Source organism: Lytechinus pictus, chromosome 13 (assembly GCF_037042905.1).
Source record: "Lytechinus pictus isolate F3 Inbred chromosome 13, Lp3.0, whole genome shotgun sequence".
NCBI lineage: Eukaryota > Metazoa > Echinodermata > Echinoidea > Temnopleuroida > Toxopneustidae > Lytechinus > Lytechinus pictus.
In genome coordinates this window covers 20,827,727-20,849,660 of record NC_087257.1, presented here as the reverse complement: position 1 = coordinate 20,849,660, position 21,934 = coordinate 20,827,727, and the positions used below count along the sequence as shown (strand labels likewise).

Below are 21,934 nucleotides of genomic sequence, written 5' to 3'. Positions count from 1 at the left end.
TTTTCCACATGATTTCCTCTAATACTAATACCTTTGAGAAAAAAAATCACTGTACTTGCCTCACCTCATCTTGCATTGTCTTCCATATGTATTTATATTATTTCCTCCTCTGTAAAACTTCATTGTACACTTTAATTTTCTGCACTATACTACTCATTCTCTGTAAAATAAACTCCTACGTTGTGTTATACACACACACACCATTTGAAAACTTTCTTTGTTTTTTACACTCGGTATTGTACACACACACGTGCACACGACCACAATCTAATGAATATTCATCGGCGAACCGTCCCATTGAGAGTGACTATTTGAATTAGTTGATATTTTTGATAGCAGATATTGTTTTAACCAAAAGTAAGGTTTTGTGAGAGAAAAGGATTTCCAAAATAAGGAAAAACAATTATTTCAGAAAAAGGATAAATTATGCACCTACAATGTAGCATTAGAATGTTTTGTTTTTATATGTGGAAACTGCACAGATAGTGTGTGTGTGTGTGTATTTGAGTTTTTGTCAGACGTGTATCAATCAGATATGATTATTTACGTCTGGGACCGACCTTTAACGTCACCATCCGAAAGACGTGACCAGGATTCGAACCTCGAACTTCTGCATCAAATTGTAACTTCCCCACGTATCTTGGATTACAGGCGCACGCCACAACGCCCAGTTGAAATGCAAACATTAGTCTTCTTTCAGACGTTTAGATTTGTCTTTGGCAGAGTTAAATGCAACAAATATGCATCATTTTTTAACTGCTGCAGACACCTGTTCAGACATAGAAGATTATTTTTACCAACAATATTCAATTTATTTGTCAAGTCCATTTAATTCAGACTGTAGAGTCAAATATGCATTACATGTAGGTTCATGATGATATAGAAAGTTATGTAAACTACAATTTCAGTGATATATTTATGGTCATGAAACTGAGGATGTTTTTTCCCTCTTTTTCTTTTAACCTCCTAGATTGAATAAACACAGTTACATTGGTTCTTCGGAGGCCAGCTCAGTTGATTGTTGTACTTATACAATCCCAAGAGGAATTTGCCATCCGTAATAGTTCCTTTTCGTCAACAAGCCACCTGACTTAACAAAGGTATGTTTTATAGGGGCATATGGGTCATATCTGCAAATTGTGCAAGGCTACAAAAAATACACAAAATGCACAGGGGTGAACAATTCTCAGTATTGACGTTATCATGATGAAGTTTACAGTTTTGTAGGAAATTGTCTTCATAGTTTATTTTTGTTCGTATACATAATTACAAATTTTTAGTGTTTTCTAAGTTTGTAGGAGCAGGATGGGGATGCACAACTGACATAGAATGTAATCATGATTATAATCAAAATTGAAACACTTAGTTTCTCAATATGAAAGAATATGTCATTGAAAAAAGAAATGTATTCTACTAAAATTGAAAAACTTAACTTGCCTTATCAAAATCTAAAAACTTGCTTTTCGATATAAAAAACACGTCTCTCATTTGTTTACTTGTTACTGTCGCAGCTTTAATGAAACTTCCATTTAAAAGTTGTAAACAACGGGTCTCCTGGAGGATACAAGCACTTGGGCTGGTACCAACCTACACCATGGATGAGAAGAGGTTTCATATTCAACAAGATGGATTTTCCATTTCTTTCATTAAAAGAAAGAGTACCAAATTCCAATGACTTGGGCAGTCCTTTGATCGATGAGGTAATACAGCTTCATAGATACAATAAATAATTTTTTATGCAGTTCATGCAGGTATATCAAAGTTCAACTCTTATTTTTGGTACATGTATTTCCAAATTCTTTAAAAGAAAGAAAGAACAATCGAATTGAATGAAAAATTAACTTTTTTTTATATATATATTGTATCGTATCCGAACATCTACCCCCTGGACATCCACACCCCGGACATCCACCACCCGGACATCCACCCCCCGGACATCCACCCCCTTAGGACATCTACCCCCTAGGACATCTACCCCCGGACATTTACCCCCCGGACATCTACCCCCCGGACAATTACCCCCCGGACATTTACCCCCCCGGACATCTACCCCCGGACATTTACCCCCCGGACATTTACCCCCCGGACATCTACCCCCCGGACATCTACCCCCTGGACAATTACCCCCTGGACATTTACCCCCCCCCCCCCCCAGACATCTACCCCCGAGCATCTACTCACGGATATTTTGGATACGGGGGGTTCCAAAATTACGCATCATTTCATAAGTGCATGCAGACCCAAAATTGCACAAAAACGTAAATTTGTGTACAAATCCAATGCAAATAGAGTTTTTAGCCAAAATTCATAAATGTATAATTTTTCCATTTACTGATTGAAATCAATTAATTCCATCTTATTTATGGTCCAAATAAAGTCCCCGACAATTTCCATTGAAAAAACAATAAAAAACATAAAGTCCAAAAACAAAGAAATACATAAGAAATTTTGAAAACAGTTAAATACATGAAAAAATTAATGTGATTTTGAAATTTTTTGTTAGTACATTTGAACAGATTAATATAAAGTGTCTGTGTACCAAAAATTAGCATTTTAGGGGCATTATTTAGTTAATTAAAGCAAAATTCTGATTTCATGCATAAATTAGCATAATAAATTAGCAATGAGATTTTTCACAGAGTTTGATCCTGTAGTTTTGTATATTATGCCATTGGTAACGCAGGTGCCAAGTTTCGTCGCGATCAACGGCCGAGATCATAAGGAGGGGGGCTGAATCAGCCCCCCCCCCCACAGTCTTCTTAGGCATCGAAATAGCCTAGTCTATTTAGGTTTAATTCATGTGTAATATCTGTTTTATAAATCTTCCAAATGATACCAAGTATCGTTCAAGTGGGTTTAAAGGGGAAGTTCACGCTGACAAAAAGTTTATTGTTAAAACAGAAGAAAAAAATAATAAAAATATTGCTTAAGTTTTGAGGAAAATCCATCAAAGAATTAAAAAGTTATTTGAATTTCAATTATTTGAGTTGTAACGTCATATTCGGGCAGCATTTCTACATAATGAATTTTTTTTTTCTATACCTTTTCTATATCAAAGGACCAATCATTTTACACCCAAACATGAAAAGAAAACACAAAATAACAAAAATATGTCCTCTGGAACCATTAAAAAATGAAATTCATGCATTTTATATTACATAACTTTATTTGGCAGCTGCTCGTGTGTGTGACGCCACAAATCCAAAGGCTAAGCTTAGAATTCTAATAAATTATTTAATATTTAACAGATTTTCCTCAAACCTTCACCAATTTTTTTGTCTCACCTGCATAGCAGACTTGTTTTGTCCAAGTGAACTTTCATGTTAAGATTGAATGAGTTGCAATTATCTTAACTTTAATATATTTTAAAAAATTATTTGCTTCTAAATTGAAGACAAAGTGAAGATTGAAATAGTTTCATTTGATTTGTTTCAGTAGCAAAAGAGGTGCAGACTGCAGAGCTTCAAAATATTTGATATCGCTATAATATTGTCAGTACTCTATATCATTCTTATCTTTCCAACTATTTTGAGGCCGCCTGAATCGCAAACCCTGTATGGCCAGTTTTTGTTTATGACAAACAATGATGAGGGATGGCTGAAAATCCCTCCAGGTAAGTTGGGGTTTATGTAATTGACATGGTAACCAAATATGAATTTAGTAATTTATAACAGGATGTATATTCCTGAAACAAAGTGCAATTGTTTGATAAATGTTAATTGAATTGGCCACTATTGTAATTTTAAGATTGTCCTTATTGTTAGCTTTACATAGACACCAAAAACAGAGGATATTGTTCCCAACTGGAATTATGATATTACTATGCTATTGTCATATTTATCATCACAATAATGTATCTGGTAATGTAATGCTATCTTAAAGGGATGGTCCGGGCTGAAAGTATGTGTAGCTTAATAAATAGAGTAGAATTCACTGAGCAAAATGCAGAAAATTTCATCAAAATCGGATAACAAATAACAAAGTTATTGAATTTTGAAGTTTAGCAATATTTTGTGAAAACAGTCGTCATGAATATTCATTAGGTGGGCTGATGATGTCACATCTCCACTTGTTCTTTTGTATTTTATTATATGAAATTAGGTTTATTCAATTTTTTTTCCTCCAAGAACTAGAAAAATTGGATTGTCAACTGAATAGTGCATTAAATATTTATTGCTGCAACTTATTTCATTATAAGGGAGACATTCAGACAAGTATGAAATAATGAAAAAAATATGATTTTATGTAATAACATAAGACAACAGAACGTGGAGATGTGACATCATCAGCCCACCTAATGAATATTCATGACAACTGTTTTCACAAAATATTGCTAAACTTTAAACTTCAATAACTTTATTATTTGTTATCCGATTTTGATGAAATTTTCGGCATTTTGCTCAGTGAATTATACTCTATGTATTAAGATATAAATATTTTCAGCCCGGACCATCCCTTTAAGTTTTGAACCAGGATTTGATTTTTGTGGGATATAATATACATGTATTTTATATACACCTCAGTTCAATATGTTTTACAATGTAACTGTACATCTGATTAAGTTTATCTTATTGTTACTTAATAAAACCACTTTACTCCAAAGAAGTATTTTGAATATTGGGTTCTTTCACTATGAAGTATTCTTTATCCCGCTTAATATTCAACCTTTAATGAGAGCTGTGGTAATGAGTTCCATGACATTTGCTCTGGCGACAATTGCTCCGCTGTAAATTCTACACACTATTCAGCTTCAACCCCTAAACCTACCATGAAACCCTTACAACCCTGACCCTCGAAGACAGAATTTATCCTGGGGCAATTATCGCAGGAGCACCTGGTAATCAGATGGAAATGATTGGAGAGATGAAGATTGAATGGGGGGGGGGGGTGGTGGAGATGATGAAAGGTGGGATGGCCATGATGATGAGTGATGGAGTTGAGAAGGGTGGGGACGACGAGTGGATGGAGATGATGAGAGGAGGAATGGGGATGATGCAAGGATGGATGGAGATGATAAAGTTTAGAGATGAGTGGGTTACAAGAGACGAGCAGGGAGATGAGGTGGATGGAAACGATGTGGAAGGGTTGACATGAGGAGAGGTTAGAGATGAGAGGAAGGATTGAGATGAAAGCTGGAGATGTGAAAATGGTTGGAGATGAAAAGGGAGTGATCATCATCAACTTCATCAATATCATTGCCATCACCACACCATCATGATCATCGTCACTATCATGACCATCATAATCACCATCATTATTAATATAATTACTTTCATTATCACCACCAAATAAATTATCATTGGCGTAATGAGCCAAGGATTTTGAGAGGGACAAGATATGGCAGATTGTGCCAGTATTTTTTTTTTTAATTGTGAGCAAGCAAACTTCTCTATATTTTTATTACATAATTTTACGTTTTGATAGATTCTGACATAATACTGAAAATCTTCTCTCTTTTCTTTCTCTTATTATTTATGTTTTGTATTTTATTATCATTTTTTTCGGGGGAGGGGGGGGGGGGGGCTCTTTCCCCCAAGACCTCACCCCCACCATCATCACCAATTTCATCATCACTATCATCAAAATACCCGTCAACACCACTGGCTTCATCATCACCATCAACACCATTACTATCACTATCCTCATCATCACCACCCACCTCATCACCATCACCAGTCTATAATTATCATCTTCACCCACATCATTATCCTCATCACCACATCTTGATCATCATCTTCACGATTATTTCATCTGTGATTTCATACATAGAAACTACATGTAGTACTAAGTATATGTCACATTATTTTTTACCATGCTTGAGATTATACTTTATATGACTTGACTTTATATTATATTCTCACCCAAAAAGGACATTTCAATGATTACTAGTAGAAATCAATGAAGATGATTTATATCTCCCTTATCAAATCAGCGCGTATTGAAAAGCTTTGACAATAGAACCAGAGAATAATGTATTTCAGAACTATTTGTGAGAATTAATGAAAAGTAAAATATCAAAATGCAAACCGGCAGCAAGAGAAGTCATATTTGCGTTAAAAAAAGGAATATTTCTGTTTGTTGGAATTTTTAGAGAATTAGTATGATTAACATCAATCAAAAAGTGGCATGAATATTCATCCCTGCATAAAGACATGCAAGATTAATTTTCTAAATGTGTTGGAAACTACATTACCATGGTAATAACAAGAGGTATCCCTTTTCAGCACTGTTATTCTTTTACCTTTTCATTTTTTTCCATTTCTTTATTCGCGCCCCTTTTCCCTTTTTGCACCCCCTACATACGACCCTGACATTGATACAATAGTAATATCTATTTGATGGAAGCTCCTATACAGTCAGTGCGTCCAAAAAAAAAACTATACACTTTTGAAATGGCTGCCAAACAAAAAAATATATCACTTAGGGGGGGAAAAGCCAATAAAGTCAATCTTCAAAGACACCCATAAGTGTTTAGCGAGCACTCCCCACTATGTTGATTTGAGTAAATAGAGAAAAATCAAACTTGCTAAACGCTGAAGATTTCATCAAAATCGGATGTAAAATAAGAAAGTTATGACATTTTAAAGTTTTGCTTATTTTTCACAACACAGTGTTATGCACAACTCAAATGAGACGGCCGATGATGCCCCTCACTATTTCTTTTGTTTTATCATGACCAGTTTGGTTGTTCAAGTAAATTTCATAAATTATTAAATTGAACTTCAATGCATGAGTGAACACAAATTGTACTTTTCTGGGCAGCATTTTAACTTTATCATGTGGATCTTCATGGGGGTCGGGATAATAGGGAGTGAGATGGCACTTAGTGGGAGAATTAGGTTGATGGAATAAGGGTTAAGAGAACATTTAGCCCCCTCCCTCCCCTCCTGTTGACAGACAGATTGCTATTACATGTGCGTAAGAAAGTCAAGAGCACAATGTTGATTTAATGATAAATAATGAAAATCGGGAGTGGTGCATCAAGTTTTACCTATCAATCATTTATTAAACAATTTATCAATAAGTCTACTCATAATCAATGTGTAATGTGATCAATCAAACATTCATATTTTTCAATAAATTATTAATAAATCAACATAATCAGTCAATATCTTGGTAATCATTCCATGAAAAAACAAGTGGAGCGCCTCTGGCAGTCTCACTCGCATCAAACGATTCACACTCTGAAACATACTATGAAATAATTATTCACAAAAACACCATTCATGTATAATGATACAATACTACGTTCATTGACATTTGACCTTGATCATGTGATCTAAAACTTGTCAGAGATACTTGATTACCCCTATATCCACATTTTATACACTATATCTTTAAACTTTGAGAGGTCATGTGACCTGTACCTCACACAAGACATTCAGTGATATTCGGTTACTCTTACATGTATGTCCAAGTTTCATGAATCAGATCCATAAAGCTCTCAAAGTTATGATGGTAATTCAACAGATACCCCCATATGGCCAAAGTTCATTGACTCTAAATGACCTTTGACTTTGGTCATGTGACGTGAAATTCGCACAGGATGTGTAGTGGTACATGATTACTCTTATGTCCCAAGTTTCTTGAATCAGATCCAAAAACTTCAGAAGTTATGATGGTAATTCAATAGATTATGGCCTAAGTTCATTAACCTTTGAACTTGGTCATGTGACCTGAAATTCGCACAGGATGTTCGGTGATACTTGATTACTCTTATGTCCAAGTTTTATGAACTAGACCAAAAAACTTTCAAAGTTATGATGGTAATTCAACAATACCCCAAATTTGGCCAAAGTTTATTGACCCTAAATGACCTTTGACTTTGGTCATGTGACGTGAAATTCGCACAGGATGTGTAGTGGTACATGATTACTCTTATGTCCAAGTTTTATGAACCAGACCAATAAACATTCAAAGTTATGATGGTAATTCAACAAATACCCCAATTTGGCCAAAGTTCATTGACCTTAAATGACCTTTGACCTTGATCATGTGACCTGAAATTCACACAGGATGTGTAGTGGCACAATATTACTCTTATGTCCAAGTTTCATGAATCAGATCCATAAACTTTTAAAGTTATGATGGTAATTCAACAAATACCCCCAATTTGGCCAAAGTTTATTGACCCTAAATGACCTTTGACCTTGGTCATGTGACTCAAAATTCAAGCAGGATGTTCAGCAATACTTGATTAACTTTATGGCAAAGTTTAATGAACTAGGTCCTTATACTTTCTACGTTATACTGTCATTTAAAAAACTTAACCTTCGGTTAAGATTTGGTGTTGACGCCGTCGGGAAAGCGGCGCATAAGGTCTCACTATGCTTCGCAGGTGAGACAATAATCACTTTCAGTCACAAAAAGTTACATGATGAAAGGTTTTACTAGAAGCTACATATACATTGCCACTACAAGCATACATGGCAGTATTAAAACTCAAGTTAAGGATAGAGATAGAGAATTAAAAAAGACACTGTGGAGACAAAATTATCTCAAATTTACTTCTTATGCCAGGTGTAAATTAATGCAATGAGTCATTATACAGAAAAGATAAATAATATCAAGCTTCTATTTTAGCTTTGTTCCTTTAAAAAATACTTAAATGAGAGAACAAATTGTTCTTTTGTTTTACAAAAACAACATTGTCATAAGTAACAAGTCACACTCTGAAAAAAACCCCACAATAATGATAATAAAGCATGGAGTGGTTTTAAAATGAATTCTCTGTAAACTTTCTAACTAAGTTCTGTCTGAACATCTTTACAAATCAATGGTTATAAAACGAACCCAACATGTATCTCAATAGATAATAAAAACCTATAGATTTTTTCTTGAAGTGTTGATCCTGACCAATCACATACTTTCCATCAAAAACTTCGCATTCAATGAATTGTGCAAGAAAACATAACAAAGTACAACTTTACAACAAAAACAAAAGAAAAAACCACTCCTAGTCTCCTAATAGCTTTTCCTAGTATTTATCAAAAAACGTCTACAAAGACAATATACAATCATGTACAGTAACCAGGGCAGTATTGAGCTCTATAATACCCTATAGGCCAAGATGTTCAATTCACAATGGACTTGGAATAGATTAGTTATTATCAAAGTATAAACACAAACAAAATAATTGAAAGAGTGGCATCAAGCTATAGCTCTTAATATTTCCTTACACCAGATGTACATTTATGAGTTCTTACAAAAAGGATGATGCTTTTACAAACAAAAATGTATTGTAAAGTACAGCTTTTTTTTCATCAATCCTTCAGGGATTTGTTTAAGACATACATCACTATCCTGACTACTCTGAGAAACACAGAAACAATAACAAAAGCAAAAAAGAGAAAATTTGTATTCCATTGAACATAATTTCCATGTTTAAGCCGCTCAATGAATAGCACCATATGTCTACATAAATAATATGCACCATAAAATTATTGGAAAAGTGTATCCTGTCAAAATCCTGATTTATATGTATTTTCATTCAAATACCCTAACCACTTTCATCTTCATGAGGCCAATTGATAATGGAACCAGCCAGGAGCCCCAACAACTTGGAAACAGTCGTGTAAATAACAAATACATGTGTAGTAATATTATGATAATGGCAGATCTTTCATATGAAAGTCATAAAACAATACCTTATTTTTTGTTTCTTGTAAGAAACCAAAAATTAAATAATATGTATGAAATATAAATTGTCAGTTATCAGTTTCAACTTAAACGAAAGAGAGACATGTTGAGATATCAACACAATTCCTGTTTACCAAAGGACAGGTCGTGAAATAAAAATAAGAAAATCTCAGACAATTTTTCATCATCTAAGTTTCCTTTAACATTTAAAACTTTGCCTTTAAAATCTTCAGTGGCAAAACCCCTTTGATCATAGGAGTGGGCTATACATGGATCAAAAATACTTTTTTTGACATTTTAATATGGCAACAGTTTTGATCTATTCCTTGTAATGTATCTCAACATGAAATGACAAATATTTTTTGCCTCGGGTCCGAGAAAAAAGTGTGCCAGGCCAAAATCCAAAATGGCTGCCAACCCCCCCCCCCCCCCCCCAATCAAAGTTTTGCCCACATATAATATGTTTTTTTTTTTGGGGGGAGCAGGCAATTTGTTTTACCTGAAATGATTACTTAAAAACCATTAATTTTGGAGTTAAAAGGTGATTTTACCTACATTTACACATACAATACCCTTTTCAGCCCCAAATTAGGTTTCTTGTGGTTCTTGGATATTGGACGATACCAGTTCCATAATAGCAAATAATTTCAAATAGCTATTTGCTCTTATTCTTCTACTTTGGGTTTTACGGATATTTGCGAAAAATATATTATTGAAAAAAAAAATCTTATTATCCATAGGGGCTATACAGTATACATTGTATTGTACATACTACACTGCATTCATGTATATTCATGCATTGACCATCATGACAAGGTCTGTATATAAACTATAGTGTGATACTAAATGAGTTATTGAGAAATTGAAGATACTGTATGTTTTGTCTCAGATTGAAGACATATTTTGTCAATTATGCTCATTCAGGGGGGGGGAGGAAAATATATTTAACAATGGATTAAAGTCACCCCCCCCCCTATTATGGCACTTACACTGGCTTTCTGATTATGGTAACTTTGCCATCCAATGGTAACTTGCATGGAATCCTAAAAGCCATTGACCAGCGTTACCACATGTGGTATACCTGACTCCATAATATAGGATTAGAATACCAGGTAAAAACAAGCTGCCAAATGAAGATGTGGCTGAAAATATGATGTACATGTATGTACGTACACTACATGATGTTTACATGCAATTTATGTTCATCATCGGGTTACATCATGTTCATCAGCTAACAAGCAATCAAATTCACAAGTCACAATCTAATTCTAAACCTCAGAAGCTCACTACTACATGCATACATCTTGATAAGATGTATTTCGCAAATATCCGTCAACTCAATTTAGAGGAATAAAAGCAATATAGCTATATGAAGCTGCTTACTACTGGTCAACTGGTGTCATCTAATATCCAAGAACCACAAGACGATGGAACCTAATTTTGCTTAAAAAAGGGTCAAAAAATTTGCAAATTTAAGTTAAAATCACCTCTTAACTTTACAAATAATGGTTTAAAAGAACTAATTTTAGGGAAAACAAATTGCCTGCCCCCCCAAAAAACATGAATAGACACCAAAACCAGATAAAATGACCACCAAGAAAGAAGTTGTGGCCAAAACTGTGATTTGGGGGGATTTTGGCGGCCACTTTAGATTTGGGCCCGGCACACTTTTTTCTCGGACCACCGTGACCAGAGACAAATAATATTGTCATTTCCTGTTGAGATAAGGTTAAAGGAATACAAAACAAGTGGAGTGCTTCTGGCAGTCTAGCCTGCATTACGCGATTTAATATAGCAGCAGTGCTAACTTTGAAAACTACTATAAAATAATCATTCACAAAAACACCATTCATATAAAGACATTATACCACGTTCATTGACTATAAATGACATTTGGACGGTGAATAAAACTTGTCAACTACACCCATGTCCACATTTCATTCACTCTATCCATAAGCTTTCAAAGTAATGATGGCAATTCAACAATTACCCCAACATGGCCTAAGTTTATTGACCTTAAACTGACTTTTCACCTTAGTTTTGTGTCCTGAAACTCACAGGGGATGTTCAGTGATACTTGATTACTCTTATATCCCAAGTTTTATGAACTAGATCCATAAACTTTCAGAGCTAGGATGGTAATTCAACAAATACCCCCCAACACGGCCAAAGTTCATTGGCCTTAAATGACCTTTGACCATGTTCATGTGACCTGAAACTTGCACAGGATATTTGGTGGTACTTGATTAACCTAATGCCCAAGTTTCATGAACTACATTGTAGATCCATAAATTTTCAAAGTTATGATGGTAATTCAACAAATATCCCCAACCTGCCAAAGTTCATTGACCCTAAATGACCTTTGACCTTGGTCATGTGACCTGATACTCAGGCAGGATGTTCAGTAATACTTGATTAACCTTATGTCCAAGTTTCATGAACTAGGTCCATATACTTTTTGAAGTTATGTCATTTCAAAAACTTAACCTTGGGTTAAGATTTGATGTTGACGCCGACGGAAAACGGCGCCTATAGTCTCGTTTTCTATGCAGGCGAGACAAAAACTGTTGGCACAGTAAAACCAAAAATCACCCATTTATAGCACACTCCTATTGATAAACACAATGTATTGATGATTTTGATGATTATTCTTGTAAAATAACTTTGTAGATGAATAAGTGGATTCCTTTTCTTTCTCATCACAGGAACACGAGTGAAATAATAAATAATTTGAGAATCGCAGACTTCACTGTCAAACTTTCTCGTAATCCTTTGTTATGCCTTATGGAATTATTCTGATAATATCGACCAATTATCTCAATTAATCACTGCATGCCATGGTGAAGATGATCCCTTCTCTTTGTACTCTACATGTACTATGTAGCTGGAGATTTGTACAAATAAGCCTGATGCTCGTAGATTTGTTCTCACTTTTCCTCAAACGATATACCTGTTGCCCGAACAAGAAGCGCTTTTTGAGCGATGCTGGCAGATCCGTAACAAAATGGGCGCTATGACGAGGGGCTATCTGGCCTTCACAATCACGGGTCGTTGAATGTAAACATGCTTTTTTGCTGATATGACTATGAGGTCAAAACACGATCTCAATCCATCATGGCCCCAAAATGCATTATGATTGGGTCGTGACCACGGCCGACATTCTGCTCACTTCCATGACCATGTGTACATGTAGATCTTCTTGGGCTTGGCAACCTGTGGCCGTGTGGGCATTAGTATTTGAACATTCTCTCCGACTCTTCCTTTGACAGGTCAATGCTTTGAGAAACCCAACTCTTGAATCGCATTTCTCACCACCTAGCTGTAGCACTTTCTCATCTTTTTTTTCTCAACGCCATATATGAGCAAGTTCATTTTTCTATCGTGAAACTCTAAGTTATAGATCCAGAATTATTTGTGTCAGATCTGTCTTAAGCTTTTTTTGGCGAGCATTGCCCTTGCACTTGCAGTCAATGTTAGAACGAAATTCATCCATGGCCATACCCTTTCTCATGGTAGTGATATTTAGTATTCAGTACCGTAGGTCTAGTTTTTCTATAATCTTATCCATAGGCTTTACCAATTCTGCGGACTCCGGCTTGGCTGTTTCGGCTCACCGACAGTAGCTGTAGCAACGTTTTCGACCGAACTTTCGCCCGACGACGCCCCGGGCTGCTCTGCTCAGGCGCTGGTATGGCCCACTCACACGTACCATTGTTCATTGCACCGGCTCGAGTCACCGACGAAGATTGGGTTAACGTTAGGATTCCTATCCCTCAACAAATAAGGTCGCTGGCTAATTTCTTGAATCTTGCTCATAATCTTTTCTATTAAATATACAGAATCATATCTTGTTCTCCGGTCCGGTAAAAAGGGGGGAAAACTCAAAATCAAACTTAGAGCCTTCCAAATCCAATATTCTCCATTTCCAGGGTCGAATGGCGCCCACTACTGGCTTACAGTGAATAACCCTGATTATCGAAATTGAAAAACCTAGTTTATCGAATCGAAAAACTTAGTTTATCGAATCGAAAAACCTAGTTTATCGAATCGAAAAACCTAGTTTTTCGAATCGAAAAACCTAGTTTATCAAAATCGAAAAACCTAGTTTATCACTTGAAAAACCTAGTTTTTCAAATCGAAAAACCTAGTTTATCGAATCGAAAAACCTAGTTTTTCAATTTCGATAAACTAGGTTTTTCGGCGATAAACTGAGTTTATCGCCTTTATGGGACAAATGGCGTCCTTATGGGACGCCATTTGTTCCATAAAGGCGATAAACCTAGTTTATCGAATTGAAAAACCTAGTTTATCGAAATTGAAAAACCTAGTTTATCAGATTTGAAAAACTTAGTTTATCGGCGATAAACTAGGTTTTTCAAGTGATAAACTAGGTTTTTCAATTTCGATAAACTAGGTTTTTCAATTCGATAAACTAGGTTTTTCAAATCGAAAAACTTAGTTTATCACTTGCAAAACTTAGTTTATCAAATAACTCTGTTTATCAAATGAAAAACTGAGTTTATCGCTTGAAAAACTAAGTTTATCGAGAAAAACTAAGTTTTTCACTTGAAAAACCTAGTTTTTCATTGAAAAACCTAGTTTTTCATTGAAAAACTTAGTTTTTCATTGAAAAACTTAGTTTATCAGTGAAAAACTTAGTTTTTCGACGATAAACTTAGTTTTTCAATTGAAAAACTAAGTTTATCAAGAAAAACCTAGTTTTTCAATCGAAAAACTAAGTTTTTCGGCGATAAACTTAGTTTTTCTTGATAATCTAAGTTTTTCAAGTGATAAACTTAGTTTATCGGCGAAAAACTAAGTTTATCGGCGAAAAACTTAGTTTTTCAATTGAAAAACTAGGTTTTTCGATTGATAAACTAGGTTTTTCGGCGATAAACTGAGTTTATCGCCTTTATGAAACAAATGGCGCGCCATACACGTCCCTATTCATTAACTCGCACATTCCTATGGCGCGCCATCTGTTTCATAAAGGCGATAAACTCAGTTTATCGCCGAAAAACCTAGTTTATCAATCGAAAAACCTAGTTTTTCAATTGAAAAACTAAGTTTTTCGCCGATAAACTTAGTTTTTCGCCGATAAACTAAGTTTATCACTTGAAAAACTAAGTTTATCAAGAAAAACTAAGTTTATCGCCGAAAAACTTAGTTTTTCAATTGAAAAACTAGGTTTTTTTGATAAACCTAGTTTATCAATTGAAAAACTAAGTTTATCGGCGAAAAACTAAGTTTTTCACCGATAAACTAAGTTTTTCAATGAAAAACTAAGTTTTTCAATGAAAAACTAGGTTTTTCAAGTGAAAAGCAGAGTTTCTTGAAAAACTTAGTTTTTCGACTGATAAACTGAGTTTTTCTAGATAAACTGAGTTTTTCAAGTGATAAACTTAGTTTATCGGCGAAAAACTAGGTTTTTCAAGTGATAAACTTAGTTTTTCAATTTTGATAAACTAAGTTTTTCGAATCTGATAAACTGAGTTTTTCTAAGAACGCCATTTGTCCCATAAAGGCGATAAACTAGGTTTTTCAAGTGATAAACTGAGTTTTTCTAAGAACGCCATTTGTCCCATAAAGGCGATAAACTAGGTTTTTCGCCGATAAACTAGGTTTTTCAATTTCGATAAACTAAGTTTTTCAATTCGAAAAACTCAGTTTATCGAAATCGAAAAACTAAGTTTATCGAATCGAAAAACCTAGTTTATCGCCGATAAACTTAGTTTTTCGCCGATAAACTAGGTTTTTCGATTTCGATAAACTAAGTTTTTCGAATTGAAAAACCTAGTTTATCGAAATTGAAAAACTCAGTTTATCGAATTTGTGAGCGGGCGCGCGCACGTATTGCATGCATTTACATGCACGGCAAACAAAGCTGCCATTGCGATTATTACAAGAAACACAGTATTTTACCACTTTTACCACGTCTGAAGTTAGTTTTGGACGTCAAATTCATCAACGCCAACTGTACTGCTGGATAACTGAAACTAAAGCCAAGGTAAGTTCCAATTATATATTTTTTTATAATACAACGGCAGCCATGGTTGTCGGCTTTCATGGTGTTAACAATAACAAACCTGACACCCCAACCTGAGCAGCGGATACCGCTGATCCCTGCCCCGAATATCGGGGGAGAACAACGGAGAAGATGATGGTTCGATGCTTTCCGTGCCGCTTGGTTGCTATCCCAGAGAGCCCACACCGTACCCGCGAAGCTGCCCGGCCGCGGTGTGGATTCTCCCTGCTGCCTGGGTACGATTACGATTCTGCTGCTTTGAGTATGATATTGATAGCTAAGTAAGAAGAACTTTTGTCCATGGTGACTCGATGCTAATGTTGTAACTTAGGCATGAGCGCGCGTGCCTGTTAAGTGTTAACATTGAGGTTATCCAGCACAGCAAGAAGAAAAAAGCACGGAAGATGTATTTCATTTTCAACACTGAAAGTATCATTGATCATACCCAGGCCCGGGAGCGCCGGCGGCATGCTTCGCGGGCCGGCGCCCAGGAGCTCACCGTGTATTTACCCATACTCACAGGACAAGGGTAGATTATGTTCACTATATCTATTAATCTAGCAAGATAAATTGTGAAAACAGAAATTATGCACTTACCACGATGGATGAAGGTCTATCGAGTGGTACATGTAGTATCCTGACATCGAGGCACGGACTGGAAGTTGGAACCTCAAAAAAACGAGAAGTTCTCCCAGGTCAGAGCTCACTGTGTATTTACCCATACTCACGGGACAGAATACCTCGTGATACATCTCCTAATTTTTTTCAAAATTCATAACAAAATGGCAGATCGAGACTGGGGTAGCAGGAGATAACTTTTCGTTTTTTTGAGATTCCAGTCTGTACCTCGATGTCAGGATACTGCCACACGATTGACCTTCATCCATATAATCATGGTAAGTGCATAATTTCTTGATTTACCTTGATGTTGGGCATAAAGTATAGAAGACTTATTTGCCCCTCTGCATCTTCTTAGAACTTGTCCTCAGTTATAAACGTAACAATTTCACATGCATGTGTGGGTTTGGACGATTTGTGAAAATTCTGTGTCTGGGTCGAAGCGATTATACTTGGTTATCCAGGCCTTCTCTAGATTTGATTTGAATGAATTTATACTGCTACTGTTTACGACCTCAGAAGGTAGGTCATTCCATAGGTTGATTACCGGTACTCGTTGCGAGAAATCCCTTTGCCTGAGTGTTGAATGTGCTCTTAGCTTGATTATTTTTCTAGAATGTCCTCTTGTCCGAGATTGAGTGTCAAGTTTGAAGAAATTTGTACAGTCTAAATCATCTATGCCCTGAATAATCTTAAACGTTTGGATCATATCCGCTCTATTTCTCCTATAGGATAACGTTGGTAGATTTAGTTTCTTCAGTCGTTCCATGTAGCTCAAGTTCTTCAGATGTGGAATTAGCTTGGTTGCTCTTCGTTGGATTTTTTCCAGTTTTATGATGTCTTTCTTGAGATAGGGGTGCCATACACTACTGCAGTATTCTAAAGATGGTCGTATGATTGACTTGTAAAGTTGAACCAGACCTCTTTCATCCAAATTTGAGAAGGTTCTCTTGATAAGTCCTAAGAGGCGGTTTGCTTTGGCACAAGCTTTGATCACATGTTTAGAAAATTGCAAATTGTTATCAAAGGTTACTCCCAGGTCATTTTCCTCTGTCACTTTTGGAATTACAGAAGTGTCATCTGGTACTAGTAGGTAGCTCATACCTGGATTTTTTCTTCCAATAGACATTACTTTGCATTTCTTCTTGTTGAAAGTTAACTGCCAGTCCAGGATTCGAACCTCGAACTTCTGCATCAAATTGTAACTTCCCCACGTAGCTTGGATTACAGGCGCACGCCACAACGCCCAGTTGAAATGCAAACATTAGTCTTCTTTCAGACGTTTAGATTTGTCTTTGGCAGAGTTAAATGCAACAAATATGCATAATTTTTTAACTGCTGCAGACACCTGTTCAGACATAGAAGATTATTTTTACCAACAATATTCTATTTATTTGTCAAGTCCATTTAATTCAGACTGTAGAGTCAAATATGCATTACATGTAGGTTCATGATGATATAGAAAGTTATGTAAACTACAATTTCAGTGATATATTTATGGTCATGAAACTGAGGATGTTTTTTCCCTCTTTTTCTTTTAACCTCCTAGATTGAATAAACACAGTTACATTGGTTCTTCGGAGGCCAGCTCAGTTGATTGTTGTACTTATACAATCCCAAGAGGAATTTGCCATCCGTAATAGTTCCTTTTCGTCAACAAGCCACCTGACTTAACAAAGGTATGTTTTATAGGGGCATATGGGTCATATCTGCAAATTGTGCAAGGCTACAAAAAATACACAAAATGCACAGGGGTGAACAATTCTCAGTATTGACGTTATCATGATGAAGTTTACAGTTTTGTAGGAAATTGTCTTCATTGTTTATTTTTGTTCGTATACATAATTACAAATTTTTAGTGTTTTCTAAGTTTGTAGGAGCAGGATGGGGATGCACAACTGACATAGAATGTAATCATGATTATAATCAAAATTGAAACACTTAGTTTCTCAATATGAAAGAATATGTCATTGAAAAAAGAAATGTATTCTACTAAAATTGAAAAACTTAACTTGCCTTATCAAAATCTAAAAACTTGCTTTTCGATATAAAAAACACGTCTCTCATTTGTTTACTTGTTACTGTCGCAGCTTTAATGAAACTTCCATATAAAAGATGTAAACAACGGGTCTCCTGGAGGATACAAGCACTTGGGCTGGTACCAACCTACACCATGGACGAGAAGAGGTTTCATATTCAACAAGATGGATTTTCCATTTCTTTCATTAAAAGAAAGAGTACCAAATTCCAATGACTTGGGCAGTCCTTTGATCGATGAGGTAATACAGCTTCATAGATACAATAAATAATTTTTTATGCAGTTCATGCAGGTATATCAAAGTTCAACTCTTATTTTTGGTACATGTATTTCCAAATTCTTTAAAAGAAAGAAAGAACAATCGAATTGAATGAAAAATTAAATTTTTTTATATATATATTGTATCGTATCCGAACATCTACCCCCTGGACATCCACCCCCCGGACATCCACCACCCGGACATCCACCCCCCGGACATCCACCCCCTTAGGACATCTACCCCCTAGGACATCTACCCCCGGACATTTACCCCCCGGACATCTACCCCCCGGACAATTACCCCCCGGACATCTACCCCCCGGACATCTACCCCCCGGACATTTACCCCCCGGACATTTACCCCCCGGACATCTACCCCCCGGACATCTACCCCCTGGACATTTACCCCCCCCCCCCAGACATCTACCCCCGAGCATCTACTCACGGATATTTTGGATACGGGGGGTTCCAAAATTACGCATCATTTCATAAGTGCATGCAGACCCAAAATTGCACAAAAACGTAAATTTGTGTACAAATCCAATGCAAATAGAGTTTTTAGCCAAAATTCATAAATGTATAATTTTTCCATTTACTGATTGAAATCAATTAATTCCATCTTATTTATGGTCCAAATAAAGTCCCCAACAATTTCCATTGAAAAAACAATAAAAAACATAAAGTCCAAAAACAAAGAAATACATAAGAAATTTTGAAAACAGTTAAATACATGAAAAAATTAATGTGATTTTGAAATTTTTTGTTAGTACATTTGAACAGATTAATATTAAGTGTCTGTGTACCAAAAATTAGCATTTTAGGGGCATTATTTAGTTGATTAAAGCAAAATTCTGATTTCATGCATAAATTAGCATAATTAATTAGCAATGAGATTTTTCACAGAGTTTGATCCTGTAGTTTTTGTATATTATGCCATTGGTAACGCGGGTGCCAAGTTTCGTCGCGATCAACGGCTGAGATAATAAGGAGGGGGGCTGAATCAGCCCCCCCCCCCCCCCACAGTCTTCTTAGGCATCAAAATAGCCCAGTCTATTTAGGTTTAATTCATGTGTAATATCTGTTTTATAAATCTTCCAAATGATACCAAGTATCGTTCAAGTGGGTTTAAAGGGGAAGTTCACGCTGACAAAAAGTTTATTGTTAAAACAGAAGAAAAAAATAATAAAAATATTGCCTAAGTTTTGAGGAAAATCCATCAAAGAATTAAAAAGTTATTTGAATTTCAATTATTTGAGTTGTAACGTCATATTCGGGCAGCATTTCTACATAATGAATTTTTTTTTTTCTATACCTTTTCTATATCAAAGGACCAATCATTTTACACCCAAACATGAAAAGAAAACACAAAATAACAAAAATATGTCCTCTGGAACCATTAAAAAATGAAATTCATGCATTTTATATTACATAACTTTATTTGGCAGCTGCTCGTGTGTGTGACGCCACAAATCCAAAGGCTAAGCTTAGAATTCTAATAAATTTTTTAATATTTAACAGATTTTCCTCAAACCTTCACCAATTTTTTTGTCTCACCTGCATAGCAGACTTGTTTTGTCCAAGTGAACTTTCATGTTAAGATTGAATGAGTTGCAATTATCTTAACTTTAATATATTTTAAAAAATTATTTGCTTCTAAATTGAAGACAAAGTGAAGATTGAAATGGTTTGATTTGTTTCAGTAGCAAAAGAGGTGCAGACTGCAGAGCTTCAAAATATTTGATATCGCTATAATATTGTCAGTACTCTATATCATTCTTATCATTCCAACTATTTTGAGGCCGCCTGAATCGCAAACCCTGTATGGCCAGTTTTTGTTTATGACAAACAATGATGAGGGATGGCTGAAAATCCCTCCAGGTAAGTTGGGGTTTATGTAATTGACATGGTAACCAAATATGAATTTAGTAATTTATAACAGGATGTATATTCCTGAAACAAAGTGCAATTGTTTGATAAATGTTAATTGAATTGGCCACTATTGTAATTTTAAGATTGTCCTTATTGTTAGCTTTACATAGACACCAAAAACAGAGGATATTGTTCCCAACTGGAATTAAGATATTACTATGCTATTGTCATATTTATCATCATAATAATGTATCTGGTCATGTAATGCTATCTTAAATGGATGGTCGGGGCTGAAAGTATGTGTAGCTTAATAAATAGAGTAGAATTCACTGAGCAAAATGCAGAAAATTTCATCAAAATCGGATAACAAATAACAAAGTTATTGAATTTTGAAGTTTAGCAATATTTTGTGAAAACAGTTGTCATGAATATTCATTAGGTGGGCTGATGATGTCACATCTCCACTTGTTCTTTTGTATTTTATTATATGAAATTAGGTTTATTCAATTTTTTTTCCTCCAAGAACTAGAAAAATTGGATTGTCAACTGAATAGTGCATTAAATATTTATTGCTACAACTTATTTCATTATAAGGGAGACATTCAGACAAGTATGAAATAATGAAAAAAATATGATTTTATGTAATAACATAAGACAACAGAAAGTGGAGATGTGACATCACCAGCCCACCTAATGAATATTCATGACAACTGTTTTCACAAAATATTGCTAAACTTTAAACTTCAATAACTTTATTATTTGTTATCCGATTTTGATGAAATTTTCGGCATTTTGCTCAGTGAATTATACTCTATGTATTAAGATATAAATATTTTCAGCCCGGACCATCCCTTTAAGTTTTGAACCAGGATTTGATTTTTGTGGGATATAATATACATGTATTTTATATACACCTCAGTTCAATATGTGTTACAATGTAACTGTACATCTGACTAAGTTTATCTTATTGTTACTTAATAAAACCACTTTACTCCAAAGAAGTATTTTGAATATTGGGTTCTTTCACTATGAAGTATTCTTTATCCCGCTTAATATTCAACCTTTAATGAGAGCTGTGGTAATGAGTTCCATGACATTTGCTCTGGCGACAATTGCTCCGCTGCAAATTCCACACACTATTCAGCTTCAACCCCTAAACCTACCATGAAACCCTATTGCAACCCTGACCCTCGAAGACAGAATTAATCCTGGGGCAATTATCGCAGGAGCAAATGTTGGGTCACCTGGTAATCAGATGGAAATGATTGGAGAGATGAAGATTAAATGGGGGGGGGGTGGAGATGATGAAAGGTGGGATGGCCATGATGATGAGTGATGGAGTTGAGAAGGGTGGGGATGACGAGTGGATGGAGATGATGAGAGGAGGAATGGGGATGATGCAAGGATGGATGGAGATGATGTGGGAGGGATGGAGATGATAAAGTTTAGAGACGAGTGGGTTACAAGAGACGAGCAGGGAGATGAGG

General features: G+C 35.5%; 2 long non-coding RNA genes across 2 annotated transcripts; both read left to right on the top strand.

Annotated features, from left to right (window-relative positions):
* Positions 1 to 48: 48 nt before the first annotated feature.
* Positions 49 to 4,605, top strand: LOC135156344 (uncharacterized). The gene is made up of 2 exons (XR_010295457.1): positions 49 to 1,100; positions 1,512 to 4,605. It is a non-coding gene; the product is annotated as an uncharacterized LOC135156344 (long non-coding RNA).
* Positions 4,606 to 15,477: 10,872 nt separating this feature from the next.
* On the top strand, positions 15,478 to 21,458 carry LOC135156384 (uncharacterized). The gene is made up of 3 exons (XR_010295511.1): positions 15,478 to 15,646; positions 17,832 to 17,961; positions 18,373 to 21,458. It is a non-coding gene; the product is annotated as an uncharacterized LOC135156384 (long non-coding RNA).
* Positions 21,459 to 21,934: the final 476 nt, after the last annotated feature.